General features: G+C 35.0%; 1 pseudogene; it reads left to right on the top strand.

Annotated features, from left to right (window-relative positions):
* The first annotated feature begins 293 nt into the window (after positions 1-293).
* The window catches only part of LOC143673148 (olfactory receptor 7A10-like), a 32,367-nt pseudogene continuing 18,841 nt past the window's right edge, over positions 294-13,819 (top strand).

Below are 13,819 nucleotides of genomic sequence, written 5' to 3'. Positions count from 1 at the left end.
GCAGCAGAACTGAAGTACACACTAGGCTTGTACCATAAAATTAAGGAGACCACTGACAGGTGAGACACATAGGTGAAGAATGTTTTGTACTTCCCCTGAGATGAGTAGATTGCACGTATGAGGAAACATTCTTTCATAGGTGGAAAGGATGCCAGCAAGAGGACCCAAACCTAGCAGCCTACTTGTAAAATAAAACATTATGTCATTGATAAAAGGGTTTGAAGAAGGAAACTGGATCATCTCATTAAGTTCACAGAAAAAGTAGGGATTTCCAAGTGGGCACAAAGGGAGAAATGCACACCATCAAGCTGTTTAACAAGAAATTCAGAACACCCATGATCGAGGACCACAAAACCAGCAAGACACAGAGCTGGGGATTCATGTCAACCACATATTACAGGTTGTCAGGTGGCCACAAAGTGGTCATAGACTATAAAGCTCAAGATGAAATCCTCCAGCACTGCAAAGTGTGACAAAAAGTACATCTGAGACAGCCTGCCTAGTAAATGGCTTTGCTCTGTGATTTAATATTCCACAGCATCTTAGGGATGGTGGTGAAGATAAAACAGATAACAGAACAGGACAGGTTGGAGAGTGCTTTACAACATGAAAATTCATTGGTTTTTATCAAATGCATGTTCTGCATCAGTTAAGATTATCATGTGATTTCCCCTTCATTCTTTTAAGGTAGTTTATGACACTGATTTTCTTATGTTGAATTCTCTTGCATCCTGCAGTAAATCCCACTTGGCCATTGTGGATAGATCCTTCAATATTCATTTGTAATTGATTTGCTAGCATTTTATTGAAGAGTTTATACTTATATACATAAGAGAAAATGGTCATTTGTTTTTCTTGTAATGTCTTCCTGCAGCTACAGTATCACAAAACATTAACTTCATAGAATAAGTTAGAAAGACTTCCCTCCTCTTCTATTTTGAAGAGTTTGGGAACTGTTGGAAATATTTTTCTTTGAAGTTTTGATTGAATTCACCCATGGGATTTTCTGGTCCTGAACATCTATTTGTTGGGAGGTTTTTGAATACTGATTCAATCTTCTTTACTTTTTATGTCTATTGAGATCTTATTTTTTGAGTCATTTAGGTAAGTTGTGAGTTTCTATGAATTTGTACATTTCTCCTAGATGATCTAGATTGTTGGCATGTTATTTTATATCCACCAATGATCCTTTTTCATTTTTCATGATTAGAATCAATATCTAAAATTTCACGTTGAGTTTCAGTCATTTGCATTTTCCTTTTTTTTTCTTTTTCAGTGTAGCTAAATGTTTTCAATTTTATTGATATTTTCCTAGAACCAGTTTTAATTTCACTGGTTTTTAAAATTGTTTTTCTATTTAACCTAACTCTGACATTTAAGATTTCCTTCCTTCTACTCACTTGAGTTCAGCTTCCTCTTGGTTTTCTAGCTTCTCCAGATGTGAAGTTAGGTTATATATATGTGCTGTCTACTTTTTTAATACAGACATCCATAGTTATACATTTCTTTCTGAACACTTCTTTCAAAGAATCCCAACATTTTGGTAAGTTCTTCCCTTTTCATTTGTCCAAGATATTTCTTAATTTCCCCTGTGATTTATTCCTTAGCCCTCTGATTGTTTAAGACCCTGTTGTTTATCTTCCACCTATTTGAGTATTTCCCATTTTTTTTCTCTTCTGAGTTTCTTACTTCACTCCATTGTGGTCTAACAGATACTTTTTATAATTTCAATCTTTTAAATTATTGACACATGTATTGTTTACTATTATGTGGCATATCCTGGAGAATGATCCATATATACTATAGAAAATATGTATTTTGCTCTTGCATGGATGTTCTGTATATTTTGGTTATGTGTAGTTCATTAATAATGTTGTCTGAGTCTGGTCCCTAATTGATCTCCTGTTTAAATTTTCTATCCATATAAGAATGTAGTGTAATTGAAGTGACCAACCATCTATTTCCCATTTAAGTTTTGACCATGTTTTCTCCATGAATTTTGGAGCCCTGTGACAAGATTCATTTATGTTTATATTTGTTATGTTTTCTTATTTTATTGATTTATTTATAAATACATATAATCATTTGGGAAGTGATTTTTACTAGAAGTCTATTTTATCAAACATTAATTAAGGCAATGCAGTCCCTTTCAGCTACTATTTGCTTGAAATATATTTTCCATCCTTTCATGTTCAAACATTGAGTCTTATGGGCCTAACTTTTGTCTCTTGTAAACAAATTATATTTGTGACATGCTTTTTTTACCCATTGTGTCAACCAGTGTCTGCTGACTGGAGATGTTAAGTCATTTGCATAAAAGTAATTACTAATAAGACAAGAGATACTTTATTCATTTTGTCACTTATTTCTTATACATTTTATGCCTTTATCATGCCTAATTTCCTCTAATGCTGCCTTACTTTGTATATAAATGGTCTGTTGTAGCAATGCAAATTGATTCTCTTCTGATTTTCCTTTCCCTGTTTACTTCAGATATATTCTTTGTAGTCACAATGGGGTTTGTACTTAATATACTAAATCTATAACACAATAAGTTTGCAAGTAATCTACCTTAAATTCAATCTCTGTCCTTTGTCTATCTGACTCCCCCTTTAATATTCTTCCTGTCAAATATTAGCTCTTTATATATTTCATGCCTAATAACTTAGAAATATGATGAATTCTTCTGCAATTGTATTTGGGGTGACTTCTGTGGCCGGACACATGTTGCACACCAGTACTGAACAAGTATAAGGGCTGGGATCACATTGCACAACTGTAAGTCTCCATGCCATGGAGGTTGGCACTACTCCCCCAGTGGCATGGCAGGTTGATTTGGAAGACATGCTGTGTTTATTGAATGGAAAACCAAGTACAGTTAAAAAAGTCAATTTCTACACTAATTGATCTATAGATTCAATGTAATACCAATTAAAATACCAACAACTTACTTTTCAGTATAAAAAAACAAATAATGAAATTTATTTGGAAGAGCAGAATGGCCCAAATAATTTAAAATATATTGAGAAAGAAAAATGAAGTGGGAAGACTCACAAAACCTGACTTTAAAACATATTACAAAACTACAGTGGTCAAAACAGAATGGTACTGGCATAAATATAGGTATATTGAGCAATGAAATCAAATTGAATATTCATAAATTGACCTTCTCATGTATGAACTATTGATCTTTGATAAGGCAGCAGTTAACTCAACTCGTACAGAGCAGCCTCTTCGACAAATAGTGCTTGAAGAATTTATATCCATGTCCAAAAGAATGAAAGAGGATCCCTCTCTCACACCTCATACAAAAATTAAATTAAAATGGATCAAAGACCCAAACATTAGAGCTACAACCATAAAATTGCAGTAGGGAAATATCTTTAAGACCTTCTTGATAGTCAGTGGATTCCTACACCTTATACCCAAAGTATGAGCAATGAAAGAAGTCATAAGTAAATGGTGTGTCATGGTTAAGTTCATGTGTCAACTTGTCCAAGTGGTGGTATCTGTTTGTCTGGTTGGGAAAGTGCTGGCCAGTCTGTTGCAATCAGGATATTTCATAGAGTTAAATCATAATATATCAGTTGCATCCACAGCTGATTACAGTTGTAATTAGCCAAAGGAGAGAGTTTTCTAAAATGAGTAATGCTTAATCTGATCACTGGAAACTTTTTAAAGGAGGATTCAGAAGAGACAGACTCTTCCTGTTTCAGCTGGTGAGCCTCTTCTGTGGAGTTCATCCAGACTCTGCATTGGAATCATCAGCTTCACAGCTTGCCCTGCAGAATTTGGACTTTGCGTTCCCATGGTCATGTAAGACACTTTTATAAATTTTATGTTTACGAGTGTTCCCAGTTGATACTGTTGGTCTAGAAAACACTAACTAAAACATAGTATTTCCTCAAAATGGAATACTTCTTCACATCAAATGGCTTTCTCAGAAAAACAAAAAGGGAGTCTACACAATGGGAGACAGTATTTTGAAATGACATATCAGGTAAGGGTTTAATATCCAGAATGTATAAAGAGATGCTACAATTCAACAATAAAAAGACAAACAACTCAATTTACAATTTGGCAAAAACACAGGCACTTATCCAAGAAGAATACAAATGGCTGCAAAGCATATGAAACAATGTTCAACATCACTAAATATTAGGGAAATTTAAATCAAAACTATACTGAAATATCATCTCACACATACTACAATGGCCATGGGGGTCTGGGTTCAATTCCTGGACAATGCGTCCCCCCAAAAAAAAAAGATGACAAGTACAGGAGAGGCTGTGGAGAAATACTACACCTATTCACTATTAGTGGAAATGTAGAACAGTGCAACCCCTCTGGAAGGTATTTTGGGGATTTCTCAAAAAGCCAGCAATCCTATCACTAGGCATATACTTTTAAGCACTGAATGCAGGGACGTGAACGGTATTTACAAGTCAATGTTTACGGTAGTATTATTCACAGTTACTGTTAATAAGAGCACCATACATGAAGGAGCACAAATGCTCATTCAATTGTGGAGGAGAAAAGAATTTATTCACAATCTTGCAAGAGTGGGCACCCAGCTGAACACAAAATGATGGCTAGTGCACCAAATAAGTGAATGCTGAAATGATTATACCTATGCCTAGCTGGCCTCCCTCCCCTGTTTCCCCACTGATGAAATACTCTAGACTAAATACAGCCTATCCAGATAATCTAACTAATTTGAACTTTCTGCCCAAGGTTCCCCCTTTGAATACAGTTTACATTTTAATGACCCTAGCCATCAAAGTTTTGGACCTGGTTCTAAGTTTATTTCAGGGGTCCTCCCTTCTCCCTGCTGGCATTGCCTTCTGTGAAAGGTAAACTTAACATGACTCTTACAGTTGCCAATATAGAAAACAGCCCAAATGTCCATCAATGTATAAGTGGATAAACAAACTTTGACATATACATATGATGGAATATTACACAGCTGTAAAATGGAATAAAGCCATGATACATGCAACAACCTGGATGAATCCTGAGGACACTAAGTTGGACGAAACTTATATGAAAGAGTACTAATGGTCTCCATCCCTCATGGCTTGAGCTACATAATATCATTTCTTCAGAGGCTATCTAATAGTTCAGTGAATTGAAAAGAAAACAAGAAGTCTTTGGAAATTTTGAAAGAGATACAATGTCCCTCCCTCCTGAAGTACACTCAAGTATAAGTAAATTTGACGTCCACCATGAAGTCTACATGATATGGTGTGACATGGATGAGGTGGACTCGACCTTAACAGGCATTTCCCCCTCCTTCATTCTTGTGATCCTGTGTTAGAGAGGATGGTGAACTGTCAGGCACAGTGTATATGTAACCAATACTTACTGGAAAAGCTTCCTACTGAACTGCAGAAAATGCTGCATGGCTGTTCCAAAAACTTCAATATTGCCTTCTTGATTATGCAACATTCCTGATGATAGCAGAAGTATTACTTTTCCTGGCTGGACTGTTTTTCTGTGTTTTCTACTTGAAAGACATACCTCTAACTTCTTCAAAAAACGTTAATCAGACACTTGTAAACCAAGAATATTTTGACTTATATCTCTCAGTATTTAACCTATTAATGAAGAGTAAATTTCTGAACCTGAGATAAGAATCCTTATACACAAGGAATTTCTCGACAGGAAATTGCTTTTAAGGCATGCGTTGAGTCCTTGTTTCATGGACTATAGATAAAGGGGTTCAGCATAGGAGTGACCACTGTGTACATCACGGAAGTTATCGCACTTACCCTTGAGTTTGGGTAGCAGCAGAACTAAGAAACACTGCAAGACCTGTACCATAAAACAAGGACACTACTGAAAGATGAGACCTACAGGTAGAAAATGCTTTATACTTGCTTCCATGAGAAGAAATTCTCAAAATGGAAGATACTATCTTAGAATAAGAGAAAAGGATGCCAGTGAGTGGAATACTACCCAGAATTCCAGTTGCAAAATATATCACTATGTCATTGAAGAAGGTGTCAGAACACAAATGTTGGATTACTTGAGTAAGTTCACAAAAGAAGTGAGGAACTTCCAACTCTGTACAAAAAGTCAATCACAAAACCATTAGGCATTCCAACAGAGAGTCCAGAGCACTCAACATCCATGACACCAGCAGCAGGAGACCACAGAGCCTGGGGTTCATGATGACCAGGTAGTGCAGTGGGTGATGGACAGCTACAAAGCAGTCATAAGCCATCACAGTTAAGAGAAAGGCATCTATTCCTCCAAATAACTTGCAAAAATATATCTGGATGAGGCAGTTTCCACAATTTTTACTTTTGCTCTCTGTTTTGATGTTTACTAGCATGTTTGGAACAGTGATGGAGGTGAAACACATGTCTGCAAAAGACAGGTTAGCAAGGAAGAAGTACATGGGCATGTGCAGGTAGGTGTCAGAGAGCATGGCCAAGATGATGAGTGGATTCCCAATGAGACTGATCAGCTACATCATCAGGAACAGAGCAAATAGGAGGGGCTGCACTTCTGTGTCTTCTGTGAGTCCCAGGAGGATAAATTCTGAAACATGTGTTTCATTCCCTAAATCCATGTAATTCATGAAACTGCTGGAACAGAGACCAGAACAAGGCAGATTTAGGTACAAGCAGGTCTCAGCAAATTAGCATAAATGCTATGGTTTTTATTGCAAATATATTAACTTAATTGTTTTTTATTAATCATATATAGATTTAGTGCCATTTATCTGAAAATGTCATCGTAAACAAATGTTCCTACTTCTCCTTGATGATCTTACTAAGAAGCCTTTCTTGCCCATAATTTTAAATTTTGTCTCAAGGCAATATGTTCCACCTCAAATGCTCTTAGAGTTTTTTTTCATTCAAAAGTCATTTGAGCGGTTATTTTGAACTATGTGATGAAAAAGTTGCACCATGGATATTGGTGATGGTAGCACAATATTTTTATTGTCATCAATATTGCTAAATTGCACAATGAAAATGGATAGAATGAGAAGTTTGAGTTATATATAGATTATTACAATAAAATATAAAATAAAAGAAAATTTTCTATGTGTACAGATAGAAAGGTCAATATTGTTAATATGCTATTTCATCTACACCTGATCTATACTTTCAATTGAACCCATTCCCAATGTCAAGAAGTTAGTTTGCTGATATTTGATAAAATAGTTTTAAAATTTATATGGAAAGGCAAAAGTCTAGATTACCTCAAGAATACTGAAGAATGAAGTTGGAGAATATACAACTAGAATATACAATACTATTTGATTTCAAGTCTAACTATTAAGACACAATGATTAAGCCATGTTTTACTGGTGAAATAGAAGCATAAACTTATCTGTGAGAACTCAAAAGACACAGAAAGTAGATGTTATGGAACTCAAAAACAGACCCACACAAATACAGTCAACTGGCCTTTGACAAATGGCAAAAGCAATTTAATTGAAAAAGTAAGATCTTTCCATAAATGCTGTGGGACAATGGCATATAAAACATGCAAAACAAAAAAAGTAGCAAAACATTTTATACATTTCAAAAAATTAACTCAAAATGAATCCTGTGCTCAAAATTGAAATGCAAAGTATACTATTTCTAGAAGAAAACATCTAAGAAAATCTGATGGCCTGTGCTTTGATAATCAGTTTTTAGAAATAGCACCCAAATCATGATCCATGAAAGAAGACACTTATAAATTGACTTCATTAAAATATAAAACTTATGCTCTAGAATAGATATGAGAAATGACTTGTATTCATGTATATGAAGAATTATTAACACTAATCTAAAGAAAGATAAATACCCAATGGAAAAATTGGGCAAAAATTCAGAGAGAAACCAAAATGAAGAAGATATGCAAGTGGCAAATAAGTATGTGAAAATAAGATAAATACCATTTGTCATTAGGGAATTGCAAAATTAAACAGCAGTGATATAACATAACACACCTCTTAGGATACCTAAGGACCTAAACGGTGAAAATACCATGGCTTATTGGTAATGGGGAGCAGTACAGACTCGCATTCACCACTAGTGAGCAATCAAAATGCTTCAGTCAAAAGACACTTTGGCAGTACTTAAGAAAACTAAACATAGTCTCACCATTCTGTCTCAAAATTTTGCCCTTAAGTTTACAGCTGATTTGATAACTTAAATCCATACAAAAACATATACATGAAAGTTTTATAGCACCTTTATGTACAATCTCTAAAATCTGAAAACAACCAAGATGTCCTTCAAGGTCAATGGATAAACATATGCAACTATGTCTATACAATAGAATATTACTCAGTGATAAAAATGAATGTTCCCTCTAGTCACAAAAGTCAAGCATACATCTAACGTGATAACCGGTCATTGAAACAAAGCAGTTTAAACATCCTGCATAAGTATAATTTCAATTATATGACTTTCTGTATTAGTCCAAATAATAGAGACAATAGAATGAACACTAGTTTCAAGGGATTGGGGAGAGGGGAAGAAGGTTGAATAGGTGAATCAGAGAGCACTTTTCAGAGCAGTGAATCTAGTCTCTATAATCCCGTAATTGCAGACATCTAACTTTATCCATTTTTTAAACTGATGTTTACAAAACAAAGTATATCTGTTAGTATATGCAAAGAAAAGATTAATTGTCAGGATAGTAGGAATGCCAGGATGGAATGAAAAATGAGATAAAATGATCTAAAGATAAAATGATCTTTCATATGTTACAGTCATATGAAACATGCCTACTGAGGGGATGTGGAGAAAAGGTGCTGAATAGGTTATACCGGATATGAATGGAGTCTGGAAAATAAAGGGGACAGAAACTGTATAAATACTGTATTCTAGTGGTTAAAGCTTTTCTTACCAGGATGTAGGTTGACAATTTTGTCACACATCTGCATATGTATACTGGAATCAAGCCATTTAGTGATGATGTCAGGAGAGGAGAGTACATTTCCTACTCCAGAGTGGGTGGTTAACAATAAGTAAGGGTAAAACAGTAAATATTGTACCTGGCAATAGTTTAGAGTGAGATGCATCAGCATGAGTAGGTTAATACAGATAGAAGGTTACATGTAAGCATATCTATGTGTCTGTGAATATGCACAACTTGGCAGACACACAAATATTTTCTTACTCTGTGTTTGGAGAGTACCTTGATGTCCTAGTAACACGGAGCACACATAGGCCAAGATCTTTATTTTAACACCATTCTTCAAAAAAAGTTTCCTTGGAGAAATGGCTGACTTTAGGCCTGGAATAGAAATATACAGGAAGAGTGTGGAGCATCTTGTATCACCAGAAATTAAGTAGGAAATAAAATGAAGCATTCAAGGATTGAGATAAATCCAAGAGACACACAGCACCTCTGAAAGACAATCATTGCCCAAACTGAAACAAACCTCATAACCAAAGAAATAAAATAGTATTGTTTCACAACCCAAAGTATAAATAAAATGTCATGAGTCTATAATGATTTAAAGAAAATATATAATATATGAGTAGGAAGACAAAAATTTCCCATGCAGGTATATGCAAAGCTTTATGTAGATACTACTGTCTCAAGAAGGTGAGTTGATTCCCTCTCCTAAAGTGCGTCTTCAAGTACTAACCCCCTCCCAAAGGTGATGTATGGAAAAGCAGGAAATGAGGAACTTTAAAGTGGAGAAACCTGGCAAGCATTGTTGATGAATGTCAACATCTATAGTGACAAGCGACATTGATGGGATGTACCCTGGGTACATAATGGAACGGAAATAGAATTTTATCTCTGGTGTCTTCCTCCATAATCCATAATCCCAGTCTAACCATGAAAAGAACATCTAGAAAATTCCAACTCAGGGACATTTTAAAGAATAACTCACCAGCACCCCTGAAAAATATCCATGTCATCAAAAACAAAGAGACTCTCAGAAACTGTCATTTATAACACATAGATGTAATATGGTATGGTGGATGGAAGATGTTCAGAATAAACAAAAATGCATGTGATTTTCTGGAAACTGTCTGTATATCCTAGCAATTCTTTAATAAGTCCCACACCGCTTTTTAAAATTATTTATTTATTCATTTACTTATTTATTTTTACATGGGCAGGCACAGGGAAGCATTCTGCTGCTGAGCTACCATTACACTGCCCCCACCGGTTTTAAAGTTAGATTTATGTAGAAATAAAATTATTAGTAAAATGCATATTCTAGGAACAATTTCTGAGCTTCATTTCAGATGTGAGCATATGCCTTGGAAAAGAATATGACTCTGCTGGAATTCTCACATCATCTCCATTAGATCAAAATAGAGATATAAGTTACATTTAATAATTGAGAGAATTAAGAAAAAATGTCTATAGCGTGTCCAACATTGGGCTTAGTATTAACAAAGAATATTTGTATACACTGTGATTCAAGCCCACCAATACTCATTATCCAATCTTCCAAGCCCACTGCCACTATGCTATTTCCATCCTGCATCACTTCCACAAGAATTTGACAACAGAAACTGGTGTAGAACTCTCCACAGGGTAAGAATATCCTTGAACATGACCTTTGATAAACCCTGCACTGACTCTCCAATAACTTCAAACATAAATCTTGTGGACAAACTCAAAGCTCTCTGTTATCTGGATGCTGACAACTTTCTCCACCTCATGTTGCTTTTCTCACAACCTCCCTACCATTGTACATCAGATATTAAGATCTACTTTTAAACTAGATCTCACCCTAAAATACGCCAATCACCCAATTGTGTCCTTGTCTTCTTTTCTTGGTGGTATTATATCCTCTTCTCCTCTTAGAATTGCTAATGTAAGAAGAATATATTACTCCTCTCAGGTTTATTACAATTACTGGCACCCATGAGAATTCTTCACAAACCTCAACAGATGAGTCCAAACTTTGGTTCCACCTCACCAGGACTTCAGTTTCCACCTCAAGATATTTCATGTGCTCATATCTATGTTTGTTGCCATATTTAGAGTAATGTCTTTGTAATAAAGAACACTGCCTTCTTCATTTATTCTGAGAGTAACACTTAGTGCTTACCAAGAAGGAATTAAAGAAAGGGTTTGTATTCAATGATTTTAAGAAAAAAAATTGGTGAATGTGGTCAACAAGATACCTCCATGAAGGAAGCCCATGACTGTGAGCTAATGTTAGATGAGAAAGATATGGGAAAGAAGATGCTTTAGTGTATTCATTGTCTCCCTCGAACACAAACTTTTTACCTGGTTAGAACTTTGGATGATTATCTCTCTGCATTATCCTTGTTAATGTCTCTAAAGTTACACTCAATAAATGGAGTCCTGGACTCATAATGCGTTCTTGACCCTTATATTCTGACTCTCTGACTAACCCAGAAATTATTAAAGAATATTCTGAGTTCACCAATTCCAAGACTTCCCTGAATGATGAATGAAGTTGGAACCTCTGCTCCCAGGAAATGCAGGAAGATATAAGTACACTTGAGGTGTCTATAAGGTAAAATTGTGTTGCCACCTCAGGAGAGATTGGTGAAGCAAACTTGAGACATGTAAGGCAAAGCATTTATGTTTCCATGTTTTTATGAATTTAATTCCCATGAGCTCATTAATGAAGTATTCTTTTGTCTCTTTGCTCCCTAAGCTATTTCACTACCTGAAAGGGAAAAATAGGTAATGCAATGCAAACTTTGGTCTATTTTGACCCTTGGGATAATGCTTTGGAGGTTCTTGTTCATCTCTTATCCCAGCAGACTCTCACTATTTAGCTGTGGACTCTAGTAATGCAAGTTTTCCCTTAATGATTTGCCTATCACTGATTCAGGATAGAGGTTTTGGGAGCATGAAAATATCTATTGTCTCTGATTTCTATCTTCTGATATTTGATCTGATTTATGGGGTGGCACTCTCTCAACAGTATTTCTGCATGTTTCTATGCTTTTCCTTTCTCCCCAATAGTTAGCAATATCTATTAAACTCACTCAACTATTTATTTTAAATCATTCAAAATATATGGATTCAGCAATAGTATATGGTAATCAGTAAACTGCATTGTGAGAATGAAAAAAGTAACATAATGCACCTTCTGTAAAACAGCAAAGTGTTATTGGAAATAAATAAATACTGCATCCAAGGGTGGTATTGAACTCCTCTTGAAATGTAGTGCTATGTGAATGAGAATCAGCTTTTCCATTTCTGATAAAATGGATCCTGGGTTTCTGATAGGGTTGAACAAAATGATTTGAAACAATGATAAGAAAAATAACAGAACTTTGGGTAATGAAAGAAAAAAGGAAGGGATTAAACATATCTTAGAGGGACATGACAACATATTTTGAACTTGCAGTAGAAAGGATTGTCAAACTAAAAGGTAAGATATAGGAATTTACAGACTGGATAGATAGAGAAAAAATAGAGAAACAGGAGCTGGGTCTCAGGGAAATGAATGACATCATGAAGTGCATAAACGTATGCTCATGGTTGTCCCAGAAGGATAAGAAATGTGAAAAAGGGAAGAAAGAACATGATGAAATTTTGACAGAAATTTCCCAAGTTTTAGGAAAAACATAAATGCAAATACCTGGGAAGCACAACATACTGAAAATTGAATGAATTCTAATAGGAATAAACCAATACAAATGCTAACAAGAATGACAAATGTCAAAGATAAAGAGTGAATCCTGAAAGCAACTGGAGAAAACCAATTCCTCAACTACAAAGAGACTGTGATAAAGTTAAGGGACAATTTCTCATCAGAATCCATGAAGGTGAGAAAGCAATGGTATGATATATTTCTCTCTGAAGGAGAAATACTGGAGCCAAGAATCATTTATCTTGGAAAACTGTCCTTCACAAATATGTACAGTTTAAAATATTGACAGGTAAACAGGAAATATTTCTCTCTCAAAAAATATTAAAGTGAGATCTGCAGGCTGAAAGGAAAAGAGAGGGAAGAGAAGCTTGGAGGAGAGCATAGAAAGTAAGTGTAATTAAGAGGATAAAAGGAAGGCAAATATAAGGATGACATGCAAAATTAAAGGATAAAATATTTCATGTAATTATTGCATTTACAGTAATAATAGTGTGAATGGAATAATGCATTCCTCAAAAGATTCAGATTGGCAGAATTCATGAAATGTATGATCTATCTAAAGTCTTTCCTTAGACCAAAGTCAACAAAGAGATTGACAGTGAAAGGTTGGAAAAACATGTTCCACACAAACTATAACTAAAAAGTTGTGGGGTAGCTCTCCTAATATTGGACAAGATAGTGTTTAAATGCAAAAGTGCTTGAGGCAAATAGAATACATTATATTAATGCAAGGCACAATTCCCCACGAATAAATTGCAATAATAAATGTTTAATATACAAACTGGAGAACAGTAAATTCATAAGGTCATTAACTAACAAACTGCAGTGCAAAATAGACATCAGTTTAATATTATTTGCATACTTCAATACAGCACCCTCATCAATCACAGAATAACTAATCATCATATAAATAAGGAGACCAAAAACCTGAATAGTATGATAAATCAACTAGACTTCACAGATATATAGAGAAACAATGAACACCCAAGCAGCAGGGCATATATTCTTCTCAAGGTCTACTGATCATCCTCAAAGATATACCCCATGTTGTGCTACAAAACAGATTTCAATATATTTTCTAAAATTGAAATGATCTAAAACACTTTCTCTCAACACAATATATTTAATATTGAAATTAATGCAAAGAAGAAAGACTGGATAATTCACAAACTTGTAGAGGACAAACAAGACTCCCAAGCAATCTATGGGTCAAAGAAGAAATCACAAGAGAAATAAGTAAATACTTCAGAAAAAATACAA

The sequence above is a fragment of the Tamandua tetradactyla genome, unplaced genomic scaffold (assembly GCF_023851605.1).
Source record: "Tamandua tetradactyla isolate mTamTet1 unplaced genomic scaffold, mTamTet1.pri scaffold_150_ctg1, whole genome shotgun sequence".
Taxonomy (NCBI): domain Eukaryota; kingdom Metazoa; phylum Chordata; class Mammalia; order Pilosa; family Myrmecophagidae; genus Tamandua; species Tamandua tetradactyla.
The sequence above is the reverse complement of the archived record's forward strand: the minus strand, read 5'-3'. Positions and strand labels throughout refer to the sequence as shown.